Source organism: Platichthys flesus, chromosome 8 (genome assembly GCF_949316205.1).
Source record: "Platichthys flesus chromosome 8, fPlaFle2.1, whole genome shotgun sequence".
NCBI classification, from domain to species: Eukaryota; Metazoa; Chordata; class Actinopteri; order Pleuronectiformes; family Pleuronectidae; genus Platichthys; species Platichthys flesus.
This window is the reverse complement of record NC_084952.1, coordinates 11,061,743-11,079,028: the sequence shown is the minus strand read 5'-3', so window position 1 is coordinate 11,079,028 and position 17,286 is coordinate 11,061,743. Positions and strand designations below refer to the sequence as shown.

The following is a 17,286-nucleotide window of genomic DNA, read 5'->3' as shown; positions in this document are numbered from 1 at the left end:
CCTCTCCTCAGCTGCTGCTGCTCTCGTCACTGAGGCAGAGAAACTGCTGTAATCAGTAATCACACACATGAGGACTGCAGTGGCCATGTTTCCAACTATTCTTTTATCTTCTGTCCATAAAAAATCTAGGGGATGGAGGAGTTCTGGAAATATAAAAAACTGGGAATGGTGACAGATGTGAAAAGAAAGGAGAAGACGCAATGATGTGAGACACTGGGTGGAAACTAGAAATAGGCTTCTTCTTTGTAACATGCAATTAATCCAACCCAGGGCGGTAATGATGCAGCGAGGACACACATAAGGGAGCGACAACAAACATCCGTCTCTCGGCGTAATTACCATTCATCACCAAACTCACAAGGCTGATGACTGTCGTGGCGTTTGAGGCTCGAGATCAGCGCTGTGTTGTCTATTTGTCTCTGTGCAGTAGGACTCATTTCTAACGCTAATGACTTAGCAGGCTCTTAATGGATGATAGAAATAATGGCGCTGTGATTTTCTACACTCACACCGCTAACAGAAATAACAAAAAGTAACTGGTGTCAGCTTTAATCACTGAATGGAGCTGGATCAGGTGCAACCAGGAGATTGAAGTCTGAACCTTTGGTCATTTGACAAGTGGCCGTCACCCCTGTCCCTGCTAAGATGTTAGATGTCCTCTTTGACTCCCGGTCGATTACTTTGACCCCTCCCCGGCCAAGGCTGAAACCAATTTAAGGTCCACGCTTCAGTAAAAATCACAAAAACAGCTACAAGCAAGAATTTATAACATATGCTGCCTCCATAAACCCTGCCTTTTATCACACCGGGCACTTTGCTGGAAATTGAAATTCAATGTTAGTGGCCAAGCATTGGCCTACTTCAGTGGCAAAATGATGGAAAGCGTTCATAGCTCTAATGTGAAAAACAGCTGTATCCATTTCAGGTTTAATGAGGACAATAACTTTAAAGAGCTGCTTCATAAGCCGGATATTTTACTAAACATTATGCTGCGGTGACGGGCTGGCCCACTAAGTTATGATTCAGTTGAAGAATCAAGCCGAACAGCCCTATGGCTCATTTCCTCCTGTCCAGAGCAGTAGCCAAGGGTGTGTGTTTGTGTTGTTGTGATGTGGATGGACAGTTTACATGATCCTTTTGATCAGTTATGGTTATTATACTGAAGAGATAATTGATCAACTGCCGAAGCAAATTTCATTACAGAGCGTTTAAAGCTTAATGGTGTGAGCAACTCGTCCGGAAGAATCGGTTTAATGGGTCAAAGAACATGAGAGCAAAACATCTGTAACAACAGAAATCCAGTTGAAAAAACATATTCTCCATTTCACACAAGACGTGTTCCCATTCTCGCAATTTCCAAAAAACAAATCTGTCTTGTGTGCGTCCTTGTGAAAGAAACAAGCCATTCATCAACTTGCCAGCTACAAGCAACACTAAGCCGCAGCCGTCCATCAATCACATCAGCTGAGGTGGAAGGCAGAGTGACGGCGATGACCCAGCCCACCTGGTCGACTGGGTGACCTCTGACCTGCTGTGACAGGGTGATAGATATTCTGCTGCAAAGGAAGTGAAACATTTCTCCTCCACGCTGCAGGTGAGCTGACAAAATTACAACACCCAGTGCCACACCTGCACAAAACCTTCACATGTCAACCTTTACACATGTCAACCTTACAACATGGAAAAACATTTGGAGCCATAAATGTGCATAAACTGTTACCATGGGAACATGGTAACAGTGTGTGATTAAGTATTTTAAAGTCGAATTGGAAAGTAAATATTGAACCCAGTAATGACAGCAAACAACCCACTTCTCTCGAAGCAAAAGATACAATCAGATTCAAAGTGATTCTATTAAAGAGCAGGAACTGAACTGGCTAAACTAATAACAGCCGATTCAGAATGAAACCACAAGCCACAGGTTCCCTTTTAAGAGAAGAGAGATCCACTTAGGGATGTGACAACAGGTTAGTCAACAAAGCAGAGAATTGCCTGAGGCTCCGAGATGAGAGGGGGGACCCTGAGAATAACTGGTTACATTAATCCACAGCAATGGTATCTGTGTAGGTGAACACAGATCCCTTTTGTCAAGGGCCCCCAAAGTCCCTAGAAACGCCCCTGGATCCAAGCCCTTATCATTAAGTAAGAATGTACAGTGTCAAACTGTCCTGCTTCACAATCATCACACATAAAATTAACAAAGCTCTGACAGTTAAATAATATGTAATAACACATTGTAAAGCAAAATCCATTTTTTGGGGGGATTCCAATAACAAAGAAGCAAAATGTGTTTGGCTCTCGACTCAACAAGAATCCGATCAGATCTCAACAAACCATTTAACCAATTGGCAAGAGGCCATTTGCTCTACACACAATAACTAATTTCCAGGAAAGAGGCCTCAAGAAAACACACAACATGTAGTTACACTTAATAAGACGTGTTCACCGTCTTCAGCCTCACAAGTCCCAAAGGGCAAATAAGCCAAGTGACCATATAGTAGTAGAGGAGAGAGAGGAGAGGAAATGATTCTCAAAGATAAACTCTTTTATCAGTTTCAATAAAAAGTGATGGACGACAAAATACATAGTCGTGGTTCTTTTCAACAATTCGTTAGTATATTAGTAGTAGTAGTTATTATAATAATAGTAGTATTAGTATATTCGAAAGTATATCTGACAGTAATATCAGGCAACAAGTGTGATACGTCAAATATTTCACAGTACTGTCTTCTTAGTACCAACATACTTTTTCTACAACACAGCCGATCGTAGAAAGACGGAGTGTTAAACACAAAAAGTGAAATCAAACTAATACAACTACCTTTGGAAGATATCTACTTCATTTTAGAAAATCAGATTGTGAAAACCTGATATCAACTTGAGATCAATTATTACAATCACATTTGTGAATTCTGTGGAGGAGCAATGAGAGAGGAATCTCTGAATAGTAATTTGCAGAGCTAATTATGACATCATCATTGGTATCACATAAGCTTCTGACAATTGCTGTACACCACTGCCTGATATGCTTAAGCTCTTTTCATAGTTCATTTCAAGCCTCTTTTATGAAGCAAACAGTTAACAGCCCCAGGCACTGCCACAGATTCAAATGTTTAATGACCTTCAAAGGGTTTCCTATTGAGTGACATCAAACAATTTAGATGACCAGGGGGATCAGACACCATCTGTTTAAGGTCCAGATAAGTTATAAGCAAATCTCTCTCTCTCCCTCCCTCTCCCTCTCTCTCCCTCTCTCTCACATACCCATCCACACACACACACATACAGGAGGAGGGCTCAAAGGTCAGCCAGAAACATGACATCCAGCCAGCTGTTTCCACATCGATGCAGCGGAGGGACCATTATCTCTGATTAAAAAGGAAAGAAGTGAGGAGGGAAAAAAAAGATAGTTATCAATGCAGAAATCATATAACTCCCTGATGGGGATTGTACTTTAGTCGCGGGTGGAGTGTGTGACATCATCTTCATTAGATTGTTTAAGGGTTTCAAGTAAGCTATTTAAAAGTAGGGTTATTGAGTTAATGGGTTATTTAGATGAATGAAGCCATTGAGTGAGTAATGATTGGCTGTACCTGTCTGTCACTAACTGATCTGCCTCCCTGCGCTCACCTTGCTCGTGCTCTCACTGCCCATGACCGGAGTCTTCAGTTAGAGAGACATATACCGCCAAGGCAGAGAAGACAGCCAGAAGTTAGCAAGCCAGTCAAGGAGAGTGGGCTTCATAGCAGCTGTCAGGCAGTTTGCAATGATGTGTGGGACGATGGGAGGGGCTAAGATGTATCGGCTGTGTAGCTGTACCTCTTCCATACTTTTCCAGGATTTTCAACCCTAGCTTAAATGAAGGAAACATAATGTCCATAGGTCAGAGCGAGTAAATAACGGAGCAGGGTAAAGGCTACATCTGCAGTTGACTAAGGTATGTTGTAGAAATCCATCCATCCATCTATCTATCCATCATACCTCTTCTCCTTTGAGGGTCGCAGGGTGAAGGCTGGAGCCAATCCCAGTGAGAGACGGAGTACATCCTGGACAGGTCGCATATCACAGGGCCAGAACAGAGACACAACATTCACACCTATGAAGCATTTTAAGTTACCAATCAACCATAACCAAATCTGCATGTCTTTTGAGTATTTGGGGGGGGGGGGGGGGGGGGGGGGGGGAGTACGCAGAGAAAACAAATCAGAAACAGCGAGAACATGCAAAGCCCACACAGAAAGAGCTCGGGTGAACTAGGATTCAGATCTTGCTGTGAGGCGTGCAGTGCTAAACTCAGAGTCTGAAAAACATGTCCACGAATGGCACTTTAGAAAAGTGTGCGAGATAGTAGTTCTCCTGTACTGTAGCTCCAGTCTACAGGGGAAGTGACACGCACACATGCACACGCACTCACACACACACAACCACTCAGATTAAATTAAGTGTCTAAGGCAAGGTAATTTTTTTGATTACTAATGCATGACTATAAAATTCTTCACCCCAGGAACCTCAGGGCGGTTAACTGACAGTGTGTGTGTGTGTGTGTGTGTGTGTGTGTGTGTGTGTGTGTGTGTGTGTGTGTGAGATATGAGGCTCTTCCATCGACCTGCTCTAAAAGGGATTAAAGCTCAGAATCACAGACACAGTTAAGACCTCCCAGAAACACTAAGTCCCTCTTCTCTCTCCCCCTCTGAGCACCTGAGAACTGCATTGACTCATAGCGGTTCAGAAAGTAGACCGAATAAAAGTGAAGCCAATAGAGCGAGTCATGAAAGAATAGCAGAGATGGAGAGAAAATAGTAAAAATAATATGCCAACATTTCATCTGTGATTAGTGACGCATTAGACAAGCAAGGGAAGATAAACAAGACTGAGATAAAACAAGGAAGAGAATAAGTCATGAGAGGAGAGAAGGAAGAGTTAGAAAACAGGAAAAGCACACGGAATCAGGAAAGAGATAACAAACATGATACTAAACCGAATCTTTCTTTACACCTGTGTTGGTGTGTGTGTGTGTCTCCTCAATGGTTTTATAAACCCAAGGGATGAGAAGGCTGTCAGAGAAAAGTTGAAACAAAATAAAACCCAGAAGATACGACACTGACTCCCGGTCCCAAGTTTTCAAAAACAGACAAGAAAACATGAGATTCAGCAACGACGGACACTTTTTCTCAAGCGAGGAAACCACAATTCCAAATACAAACTTTGCAGAGACAACACCCAAACAAAAATGCATAATCCTTTTTCTTTTCATAAATGTTGTTTTGTGGTACTATGACATATGAAAAACTAGGAGACCTTTTTATCAGCATGAGGAGACACAGTGAGAGGAGGAAATAAAGGATGGGCCTGGTGAGGAGAACAAAAAGCAGAGGAAGAAACGACCAACTGCAGAGCTCAGCACTACTTGATCAGCAACCCCAATTTTTCTCTGCCTCACAAAGAATCTGACAGACACTTGGAGGAAAGAGGACTGGTTTCTCAGAAGTGCCCATTCAAAAACAAGCTGCAACTGCAAGAGACTTGTCTGGAGTATCTTCAATCTGAAATGAGCAGAAACACTCTTCTCTCAGAGAGGACCACTGATGATGACATTGCACAAAAAGACAAGTTGAGCTGAGAGCAGTACCAGCTTCTCCGGTTGGTGGCAGGCAACCTATGCTTAGGGCTAGCACATGAGCAGCGGCAGGTTGACCCAGCTCACAGCACTGCTCACAGCACAGCAAGGGTCCACGATACGACCCCCCCCACACACACACACACACTCTATTCGACTTAAGCCTGAAGTTTATTGGTTTAATTACCTACATTAAACTCATCAGGGACACACAGTCCTTAAAGATGGGGTTGGTAATCCTGAGAAAGACACATCCCTCCTCCTTCTTTCGGCCCTGTCCTCAAAATTAAGCCAGAGACAGGTACGCCACGTGGACTTGGAACGCCACTAAATTGTAAAAAAAATAAAAAAGTGTTTATTACAGGGCCATAGGCATCAGTTTTTCGCTTTCATTATTTTAAATTTATATTTATTGATGGCCATCTGAATGTGAAGAGGAAGAAACAGTAATTTCAAAAACAAATGACCAAAGATGAATGCATTTGTACCATCTGTCAGCACAGAACAATAAGGAAATAATGTCCACAATAAAACGGACACTAATATCTTTATAAACATATTATAAGTATTGAATAAATTATCGATAATATGGAATTGTATAATCCCTGAAGATGATTTCATGGTACATACAGCAGCATATTCAATAACTGCAAGGTGATTTTCATGCATGACTGGTGGGGCCCACTAAAGGGATGAAATGGGTGCCCAGCAAAACTGAACCATGTTTGTAGTTGTAAATAATTTCTCTCTCTAAAGAAAAGCACAGTAAATGATATATAAGTAGCCTATTGCTGTTTGGCCCACCTGATTCCATCCTCTACAACTTTTATCTCTTTATATCTGCAGGAATTACAACATTGCACGGCCCCATGAAATATCTAAGTCCACTGAGTACATCTTGTCAAATGGGCGGCCCCGGTAAAACTTTTATAAAATTCGATGCTTTGGTGCGAAAAATAATGAAATCCAGCAGTCTACCCATGTCGACACGATAGTGAGCTGAATAATGCAGCAGCCACGTCTGGAGCCACAGGTCCACACACTGATGAGCTCTCTCCGTGGTACTGAAACATTTTCATTCGGGCACACACCAAATGTTGAACAAATGAGCACCTGTAGCCCACAGACTATAATGTAATCCAATTCTACAGTGCTGCAATGAAATTAGACCTTTGTGACATGTATAATGTCGAAATGTCTATTTGTCCTTAAAATGGTAAAGGTTATTTTTTAATTACAGTAATGGAAAATACATTACAGTTGTAATTTTTTTCATTGTAAAGCAAACACAAATATCTGCTTACATGTCTTAGAACTTATGCAGATATACTTAAAAATGAAAAATCTTGCTTGAGATATCTGAAAGTATTTTTTTTTTTTTTTGCCGATAATTCTTTATCGGCAATATGTACTCAAATGTACTCATTACTGGTTTAATGAGTAAATTTTTAAATGCAGAACTTCAACAAGTAGTAGAGTATTTTCGACCTTGTGGTGTTTGGAAGGATTTCTCCCGCTGCAGTGCCAGAGCTTGTTACTGCGAGGCTGAGTAAATTGTCATAATCTTGAATAAATGTAGCCCAGAATAAAATTGAAATGTATAGCTCATACTGGTGTTCCTGTGTGTATGTCCTAGTGCTGCCATAGCTAGTTATTCAAATATTCAACCACAGCTACTCTCTAGTCCACTGCAGGTGCTCATCAGAGGCAGAACATTTTAACCGAGGATAGCAGTATTTTCCTGCAGGCATGTTAAAATATACATACCAGTCTAATCACGATGCAGGAAAGATACATTAAATTGAGCAGAGGTCATCCAATCAGCCCACACACACACGCACACACACACGCACGCACGCACAAGCACACACGCACGCACGCACGCACGCACAAACACGCAAGCACACACGCACGCTCTCAGGCTCATCTTTGCTGCACCTGCATGTATCACACACCTACCAGTTTCCCTGAGACAAGAACTCCCAGTCACACACTTACACTCAAACCCCTCAGTGGCGGATAAAACCACAACAGGGTCAATGCATGAGTGTATATGTGTGTGTTCGGACCATTCATGTTTCAACATACGACCAGACAAAACCCGAAGCTGTTCTCATTAGGCCGTGCTGCTTTACACATGCTGCCGGGGGCGTGCCTGCAATACCGTATAATTACTGAAAGTTCTCTTGTTCAAAGTAAAGTGTATTAGAAGTGGCACACCCGACTCAAGTGGCTTCTCTGCTGGTGACGGCCAATAAATTTAATTGCAACTTTCAGACGTTCGGTGAGGTGAGGCGAGGCAAACTTACAGTTTAGTGTGAATTCCATTCGTCTGCCATTTCTACCTGTGGTTTCACACACATTCCCACTGTTGGCTGTTGTTGTCATTGACACTTTTAGCAACTCTACCCTGTGTTACGTCATGGTTCTTCAATCTGCAATTTACGACCAGTCTTTTACAGCTTTTGATAAAAGTTTGCATGAAATCAGTTAATCTGCTGAGCAACTTACTCTCTTTTACAGTGTTGAATAAGTTAACTTTGACGGGACCTGACCTTCAAATCAAACTTTAATTCATATAAGAGGTCACTCGCTGGGGCTTGGAAGGCGGAGACACTTGTCTTGTTTGTTCTCTGCGGCTATCAGCTGTTTCTATGTGTCCTCCTTTTCAGAGCCAAGAGATAAGAGCCTTTTTCTGCTGTGTCCCCTCTGCGTGTGTCTCTTAAGGGGGACACAGCGCTGCCAAGATTTAGAAACAGTCAAAGACGATGATAAGATTTATTTTTAATTACTGACGGCCTTGAGAGGTCACAGTGTGTGTACAGGAAATAACAGGCTCATAACAATGCAACCACTAACAAGAAGAATCATAGGCAGCATTAAAAAACACTCAGGTCAAGTTAGGTTCAGATTTGACAGCGTTGCCCAATGTAAAAGAAAAGTCTTTAATGTTCGACGGATGAATGTTATAAAGTCTTCTTGAATATCCCATAATATAACTTTTAGACCCTTTTACCTCCACCAAGGAGATTTTGTTTTTTAAATCCATTCATTTGTTTCCTTGTTGCCTTGTTTTTGGAGAGGAGGATTAGAACCTGGGAGAAGAATGTGGCTCAGGAAAGAAGCCATTTAATTCTGGTACTAATCTGGATCAGGGGGGCAGGATTTAGTTTTATGACTTTCCTTAACCTTGACAGATTTTTGAATATTTCTGCAGTTTTCCCCGGAATAATTCATGGCTCCTGATGAAAACATTGTTAGGCATATTTAAGAGGAGTGATATAAAACGATGAAACGTGGTGCAGCTTGATTAAATTTAAAGCGGACTGTTGGGCCTTGGTTGATCTGTCTCTAAATCGAACAGGATGTTTGAATGTGGCATCAAAGAGTCGACAAATGGAAATGGTCTTATCTTGAGCATCAGCTGTTTGAGACTCTTGGCAGGGGAGCGGCTGCTGATGGTGGCAGAAATGCTGCAAACTGATTAAAATGAAAAAAAATGTCCTGCTACTTCTGTGAGGATGTGGCTAAGAAAATAATCGATGGGAAGATATTTCTAAGATTTCCCTCGTCTTTTTCTAATCTCAATCTTGAATACGTTGGTCAACTCTGATCACGGAGAACCTTTTTGTCAAACCACATTCGTAACAGTGGGAGAGATAAGGATAATAAGAGTTTAAATAGTCATGATATTCTGCAGCTGATCATTATGTACGCGTCTCCTTCATGGGGGTAGGGCGGCGTGTCTCCCGGAGACTGCACTTGTTTCTGTGATGTTCCCAATATTTCAATATTGAAGAGCTCTGCAGGCTGTCTCCAGCAACCGAGATTACAAAGGCAGAGAAAAGACAATCACGCAGTCGTCAAACTGGATCAAAGTTCTAACTCTGAAAGAGGAGCCAGACAAATGGGAGCCAATGTAGCGAAAAGAAGAGAACAAAGTGAAACCTTTCCAGACTGGATAAAAAGCTGCTTTGTGGACAGTATTCCTCTGCGCTCCCACAATGACCAGTGCTGCTAAAAAGAGGAAGGAACGTAAACACGACGGGGGATAGAAGTGAAGTGGAGAAGAAAGAGAATTGTAAATAAATATGGTGAAAGATCTTATTGAATAAAATTAAGACGCTGTGTGTTATTCTTGGATATATGGTCTTTTCTTCAATGCGGTAAAGGTCACATATTATCCCCTATATTCTGACTGTGTAGCAGACAAACACACACAAACAGACACACACACACTTATCTGAGAGATGAAGGATAATTTCCTGGTAATTTATGTTACAAGTATTTGCTTTTTGTCCACATGATGCAAAAAATCCTCATGACGTGACTGTGTGAGCAGATGTATGTTCCCACAAACTGGACAACACACACATACAAACATGAATATATGAATTACAAGTGTGTTGAGCCGACCAAGTGGAACAACAAGTGAGCTAGATGTGTTTGTTTTAGTCAGTTATGTAACTTTTGGGCTTTTTTAACTGTAAGAATAATAAAGAACGTTATTCCAATTTGGGTGTCTGGGAAAAGTATTTTAGCGTGTGACAGCTGTCACTCAAACTGATCGACCTCTGAAGCTTTTCCAGAGCCCCTCAGGCTGACTCACACTTGTCTGATCTTGAAACGACAAAAACCCAGATTAAACAACAGACAAGGTCAGATCATTTACTCCTTAAATCGATTTCAAGCAGCTTTTTAGTGTTTCCTCCTCTACCTCCATCAACATCTCCCAGAAGAATGTCACTTCTCCTTTCCTTGTTTTTTCCTCACACTCCCTCCATCCCACTGACAGTCTCTGCTTATCTCGTCAATTCCACTGCAGCATTGGACCTAAATATTCTTAGGACTGGAGCGCTACTCACATTTCCATCCGTTTGACCTGAACTTGCATTAACTCCACAGCCTTCATGTTTCATTTTAGCCTCCCTCCCTTTCTGGCTGCTTGAGGCACAGCTCTGGTGTTCGTTTATCGTTCCCTTCTTTACTCGACTCTTTCCTCCCTTGATCTCTCCACTCTCCCTCACCCTCGGGCTACTGGGTGCAGTACCTCGTCTTGCTGGAGAGCTTGCTTGTCCTTGAGGGAGTCACTGCGGACGGCACACAGCTCTGATTGGTCCAGCTGGAGGTCAAAGTTAATCTCCGGCTTGCCGAACATCCAGCCGAGGGAAGCTTTGCATACCTCCAGGACGCTCGTGTCGAACACTAAAGGGATGAGAGACAACGGCAAGAATACAGAGTTATAAAAGTGAACATTTTAGGAGCATTTAGAGTAAAAGGCTGTTAGGATGTGATGTGATGGAAAAGGTAAGTTGTGTTAGATCATGATGAGAATACACAAAACAGCCCAGGGTCATTTTTAGCTCCCTGAAGGAGGAGCTATTAACTGGAAAATGATTGTCAAGACAATTCTGTAATGTGGATGTTGACCACGATTTTTCCACTGCTTTTAATTGTGAGAAGGTTTTGTTTTCTCTACTGTCTGTTGATCTGTAGGAATGCACACAAATAATGAATGAACTTCCACAAAGCTTGGTGGAAAGATAAATTAGCCAATTCACTTTTGACGGAGGTCTGGACAAAGGTGAAAATCCAGGATTTTCTACACTTTCTTGAACATTTTTGGCATTTTACTTATTTCTCAAAGAATAATTCAAGGATCTTGATTTAAAAAATTTGATATTTTGAGACAAAATTGGGTTTAAAGGGACATTTGGGCCTTGGCTGAGATATCTGCTCTACACATTCCCATTCTCTGTCAAGAAGCACTTTATTTAACTGGCAGATTTTGAAAAGGGGTCTGGTGGGATGTTCAGGGTGCATGCCAACTACCTTAACAATGGAGCGGCAATCTCTGAACAAAAGCAAGAGACTAAACTGCCTTAAATTGCTGTTTCAGATTTATCATCCTTCAGCAACTGACAGAGCCTTTCACAGAGCGAACAGGACAATAAGATGTAGTGGAATGATTTTACCCCACAGAGCAGCATGAAAGCGAGGACTTCTCACTCTACAGCTACTTTTAGAGACGGAAGAACTCGGCCAAATGAACAATTCAAAAACTAGACGGACTCAGAGGAGATCACATCTCTGCCAAGGCCCAACAGTCTCCAATCCGCACCAAATTTCCCACACACTTAAATATAGTTATTTTGAAAGTTTGCAGAATGTTTTTCCCATCCATAAATTGTTCTGTGGGAACAATTTATGGATGCCCCCAGATCCAGATCCAAACAACAATTGCATTGGCTTGTCCTTGACCTATGACCTCCCACTGTCACTGATGATAAACAGCAGGAAACGGAGAGGAGGGAAAAATAAGAGGAGCAACACAATATAGAAAGAGTAATAAAAGAGAGAGAGAGAAAAAGGTGGAGAGAGAGAGAGAGAGAGAGAGAGAGCGAGAGAGAGAGAGAGATATGTCTGTTTTGTGTGTGAAACATTAAAGTGTCCTCAGCTTGAATACGCTGGGTGAAATGAACAAAACAAAGACTCCGCCATTGTCCTGGAGTGGAGGGCATCCTGAGGATTACAGGAAAGTTCCCAAATTTCCAAACAGTGTCTTTGAATGTAACAGGAAAAAGAAGTGGGTTCATATTTTGTAATAAGTTAACAAAAGGCCAAAACGTTCTCCAGAACTGTTAAATATTCAGTTTTTCACACTCACTTTTTTCTCTGGCTTCATAAGAAAGTTAGGAAGGTCGTTACAAGGCTGGAAGCAAAAGCAATGTTCTCTTGATCCTACTGAGACCCCCTGAGGTCAGTAATTCTTGTCAAACTAAATCGAGTGTTAATATTCTTCATGGATGTTTGAGTTGGAGGCAGCCGACCACTGTACCAGACTGTGCTCAGATATAAGCCTGTTTTACATGTGCTGCAAAAAAAGAGCAAAAATTCATGATTTTTAATTTAAAATTAAAAAGAAATATGTGCAACCCGAAATTAATTCTTTCATTTTATTGTTTCTGATTTGCAGAAAGAGCAGAGTATGTGTGCCCTGAGGGATGCACATCAAGAAGGACTCTGGCAGAAACCAACTCTGATCCATGAATAAGGTTTGAGAATGTCGAGTAATTTCGGTCGCTGTTAAATAATGTGAGAAGGCCAGGTAAAATAACAAATAAAAACATTACATGGCTGGCTATCAAAGCTGACTACTTGAATCACAAGACAGACTGTACACATGTGTTTGTGTGCGTGTGTGTGTTTGTGCGTGTGTGTGTGTGTGTGTGTGTGTGTGTGTGCAACAACCCTTCAGGCAAGTGTAGGATGATAACATTTCAGAGTGTTCTTCATTTCCGCAGGTCTGAAAGAAGAAGTAGGATCCCGGTGGCCAAACATTATCTGCCTTCACCTTCTAAATATCATTCCTCCTCGGGCTGAAGTGGATCTGATGCGTGTTGCCCTTCTTCAAACACAAACCTCAGGAAGCTCCGGCCCATCCTTCATTTATTTTACTCTCCTTCTCTCCCTGCGTGTTTCTTCCTTCCATAACCGATATCTCTCTGTTACTCTGCTTTTGTCATTTCGCTGATTCCCCTGAGAGCTTATTTATTTCTCTCTATATCGCCTGTCCGTTCTCCATTTCTCCTTACGCAACTGTCAATCTCCTGCTGGTCAATAGAGGCCACTTATCCCAGCGCTACCTATCCCACTCTCTGTTAGGTCTTGCTATCGGGCCACCTCTCTCTCGCTCTCTCTTATGTCTTCTTTTCGATGGCATGGGGTCGCCCTGAGAGCTTCCTCTCTCATTTCTCTCTTCACTCCCTCTAGAGCTTTCAAGTGCTGAAATATATCTCTTGTTACTTTTGATACTCGCCGTCTCCACAGTCCAATTTCTCCTTCCCTGACTCATACTCACCTCTCTTTGGATTGGTGCAGTGAGGTCCAAATTGAGTGTAACGGAACAATCCGTCTTTCACTTTCCACAAACTGAAGCATTGTGGAACGACTGGTTTGCCATCTGGCACACGGGCTAAATACCAGGTGGTCCATGTGTAAATTCTGAATATAAATCACAATACAATAAAATAACAGACGATCAGATTGTGTTTATATCAGTTGCTAGGGACATATTTTTGTGTGTTGTGTTTTATGTTACCTAATATGTTCTTCTTTGCTTTCAGTGAAGCATGGTGAGTGCAGATGACTGTGAATTAAAACAATTTGTAATAAGAGATGTTGCTGCCGTCAGGAGAAAACAATTACTAACCATTATGAAATATATATAATTTATAAAAACACAATCAACCCTATTTTTCGTGTTACTGACTCTGAATAATAACAATTGAGATATGGCATTTTAACTTACTGCTGCATATATATAGGGCTATAGTAGCAGTTTATATTTGTGCTTGTGTAACGTGAGGGTTCAATGTGTGGAGGTTGAACGATGCAGGGATACAACAGCCTGGAGACTGATAACTTTCATGAGCAGCACTTACTGTTCTCCTCACCACAACAACACTTCCTGCTTCTAGATCACATGTGATGAACTGACCAATAAGAAGCTGGATTTAGATTAAGCATTAAGAATGTTACGATCATGAATCTCAGGCGATTCTTTCACATATTTTCCAATCTTATTACACACAAGCGGTTTGACAAACAGTGACACATCCATCCATACACACAAAAAAAACTAAAACATTGGACACGTACTGATGACTGCAGCTTTTTTGTCATAAGATTGGACTCTGTTGTACATCATGTAAATATCCTCTCAAACAGCATGAGTTGCTGGGGTTCAGAAAGGATATCGTTTTTTTAAGATGCTTGTGTTTTATTTTGTTTTCTTTCCGTTGAAGATATTTTCTTTTGTTTGCTATTTTGAATGTTCTTTCCCCGACAACTATTCTAACCTATGAATGAACAAATGGATAAATTCTGTGTAAACTGCAAATCTGCAGTGGCACCGGCCAACCTTGCAAACAGGGAAAGAGAAGAGTCATTTGATGCTGTGCACAGGTTGGCCTGAGGGCAGGCATGACAAGTTGCGGTGTGCTGTGGATCTCCTGAGTGTTATTCAGATTAGAGGGCAGTGATAAATTCTACCTCCGAGCTGCATCTTCTAAAGTCTCTTAGCACACTCAGAGAAATGCATTACACACACACATACACAGATACAAATAATCACACTGATGCTTCGACTGCAGAAATCAATAGGTCATCTTCTGGGCAGATAGAGGAGAGGGACTTTATCCTTAAATCTCAACCGCCACTTTATTTACTCTTTTTTCCCGTGTGAATGTTTTCTTTTCTTGTGTGAATCCCAGTCTTTCCCCTAGAATGCAAAAGCCTGGCTTATTACCCATGACATCAGCCTCCTTTCAAGTCTGATCTTCCCCCCCGCTGTTGGACAAAAACATCTTTCCAAGAGAGGAAAGAGGAGACAAGGGAACAAAAGAGGTTTAATTAACTAAAAGATAAGACAACTCAAGATGTCAGGTCTGTCTCACCTCACCGTTTACATATTGTTCTTTAAAACACCAGGGTTTGGAAGTAAAAACAACCCATTACCGGATAACACACCCAACAGGACTCACCTCTATGCTCACGTCAGAGGTAACCGATGCTCTATCATTAGGACAGAGGTTCCACCGACCTCTATAAGCTGTTCTCGATTTGGATACTTCCATTAGTCCCCTAACAGGCAGCACACTGTGTATGTTATGTCTATTGCGTATATTTCAACAAGTTGTCTTGTTTAAGAAATGAAAATAACAAAGATTGCCACCTGCCAATATATCTGCTCCTTTCTTTTCTCATTTGTCCTAAAGGTGTATGTTATATGTGCTTCTTGTTTCGCCTGAAGGGGTAGTTATGTTGCTTTCACGCTGCCGGCATGTTCTACTCCCGTGCCCGTAGTTTTGATGAGTTTGATGCTAGATGAAAAAGTGTCCGGCATTGAAAACTCAACTCTGACTGTTTGAGTGGACCACCTGGGCTCTGATAAAGCACCACAGGTTGCCGCAACAGCACACAAACTTAAAACCTATGCACCCACTCAGTCTTAGCAGTAGTGTGGGTTTGTCAAAATTCAAATGAAATACAAGCTCGGAGCTACCTCCCTCGTTGCTTTACTGCATTGTTAACCTTTTTTTTTTACAGTTGATAAGTCAGTTTAATTGTGAATTGTATTTTTGCTGCCAAACCCTGATATGTCAGCTTTATAGACTTAAACCTAAATTATAATTTTAGGAATTTATCAGCAGATATGCGATCCATCTTTTAGTTTTCATTGTGAATTTTCATTTTTTACATGTGATCATTTCTGTTGGCCGGTAATACGTCTCTGTGGTGCCCAGAAGAAGGTGACTGTAAGCAGCCAGCCGGACGCTCCTCACAGGAGAAACTATCGATCAGCTGCAGGTTAGATATGAGAAATTGGTTTATGGTTTAGAATTCCCTTCTTTTCTTTTCTTTCTTTTCCTTCTCTCTCCTACCATCTGTCTCCCTCGCTCACCGTGTCTTTTTGCCTCAGATTGATAGATGCTCCCGGGGCGCAATAACCAGAAGCCCTCCGATTTTCTCCGAATACTCACCGACCTGTGCACTGACTCGCACGCATACACATGACAACACATTTGCTGTTTCATTGATCGGCCCCTTACAGGAAACTTGGATACCCAGTCATACAGTAGATATATTGTGTCCAAACATCAGTGAAAGACAACTCTCAGGGACATGTGCTTTTGTAATAAATCAACTGATTTGATTCCATTCGGTTGCTGTGTTCTGATTCGAGCCCACAGTTCCTCAAAACTGAATCTTGAAAGATTTTTTCCCACAGGTTCCCGTCATGAACATTGTGCTGTGGCTGAGTGAAAGACAGTGATGATTAAAGACGGGAAATACATTTTCAAACAATACAACAAGTTCAAAAAAGATTCTTGAGGATAAGTAAACCCCATAGGGAAGGAGAAGTGTTTGGTGTGACGTCAAAGTGACACTGAACTACGTGCAAAACAACTAAACATTAAATGAACTTATATAACACAAATTAACCCAACCAGAGAAACAAGGAGAAGGGGGAAGATAGATCAGGTTTGGAACTTTTGTTGAGGTCCAAGTGAATGACAGGACAAGGCAGGGATCAGACACACACACACAGACACACACATGCACAAAAACACACGCATACACACACAAGTGGGAGAGACAGTCCATACCTCGCAGTGCAAACAGAGGTCAACTGTCTATGATAACTCATGTGTAGGATTCAGGCAGGTCCTGATATGCTGCTGCTTTTGTTCTGAGACGAGATTACTGGTGTCGTTCAGGGTTTCTGACACCTCGACGTGACAGCCGTCGTCAGGGAGACACAGAGGATCAACAATGTGACACTCGTCCTCCTGAGTGGCAAAATAATCGCTTTCTCAAGCTCTTCATTTAGTGGAATTTCCTCTGGCGTCTTGACTTGTCTCCTCCCTGCTCTCTAGCCTCAGGTGTTAATGGAGTATACACTGTGACGAAAACAAATGTTATTGTTAAGTTACAAACTATCAATCATTAGGGGGCACATATGAATTCCCTATTTTAACTATTTTGTTGGAGATGGTGGGTAACAACAATCTCTGCTCAAAGATCATTTAATACTAGAAGGCCCCATATGAAACCATTTAAATACACTAGACTAAAAGGACTTGTGAGTTACATTTTCTTTGATT

General features: G+C 41.6%; 2 long non-coding RNA genes across 2 annotated transcripts in view; both read right to left on the bottom strand.

The window, feature by feature from the left end:
* The window catches only part of LOC133958314 (uncharacterized), a 44,305-nt gene extending 33,487 nt beyond the window's left edge, over positions 1-10,818 (bottom strand). The window contains exon 1 of the long non-coding RNA XR_009921669.1: positions 10,668-10,818. This is a non-coding gene — a long non-coding RNA (uncharacterized LOC133958314). The remainder of the gene's footprint in view (positions 1-10,667) is intronic.
* Positions 10,819-16,835: 6,017 nt separating this feature from the next.
* LOC133958380 (uncharacterized) overlaps positions 16,836-17,286 on the bottom strand; it is a 73,769-nt gene continuing 73,318 nt past the window's right edge. The window contains exon 3 of the long non-coding RNA XR_009921680.1: positions 16,836-17,082. This is a non-coding gene — a long non-coding RNA (uncharacterized LOC133958380). The remainder of the gene's footprint in view (positions 17,083-17,286) is intronic.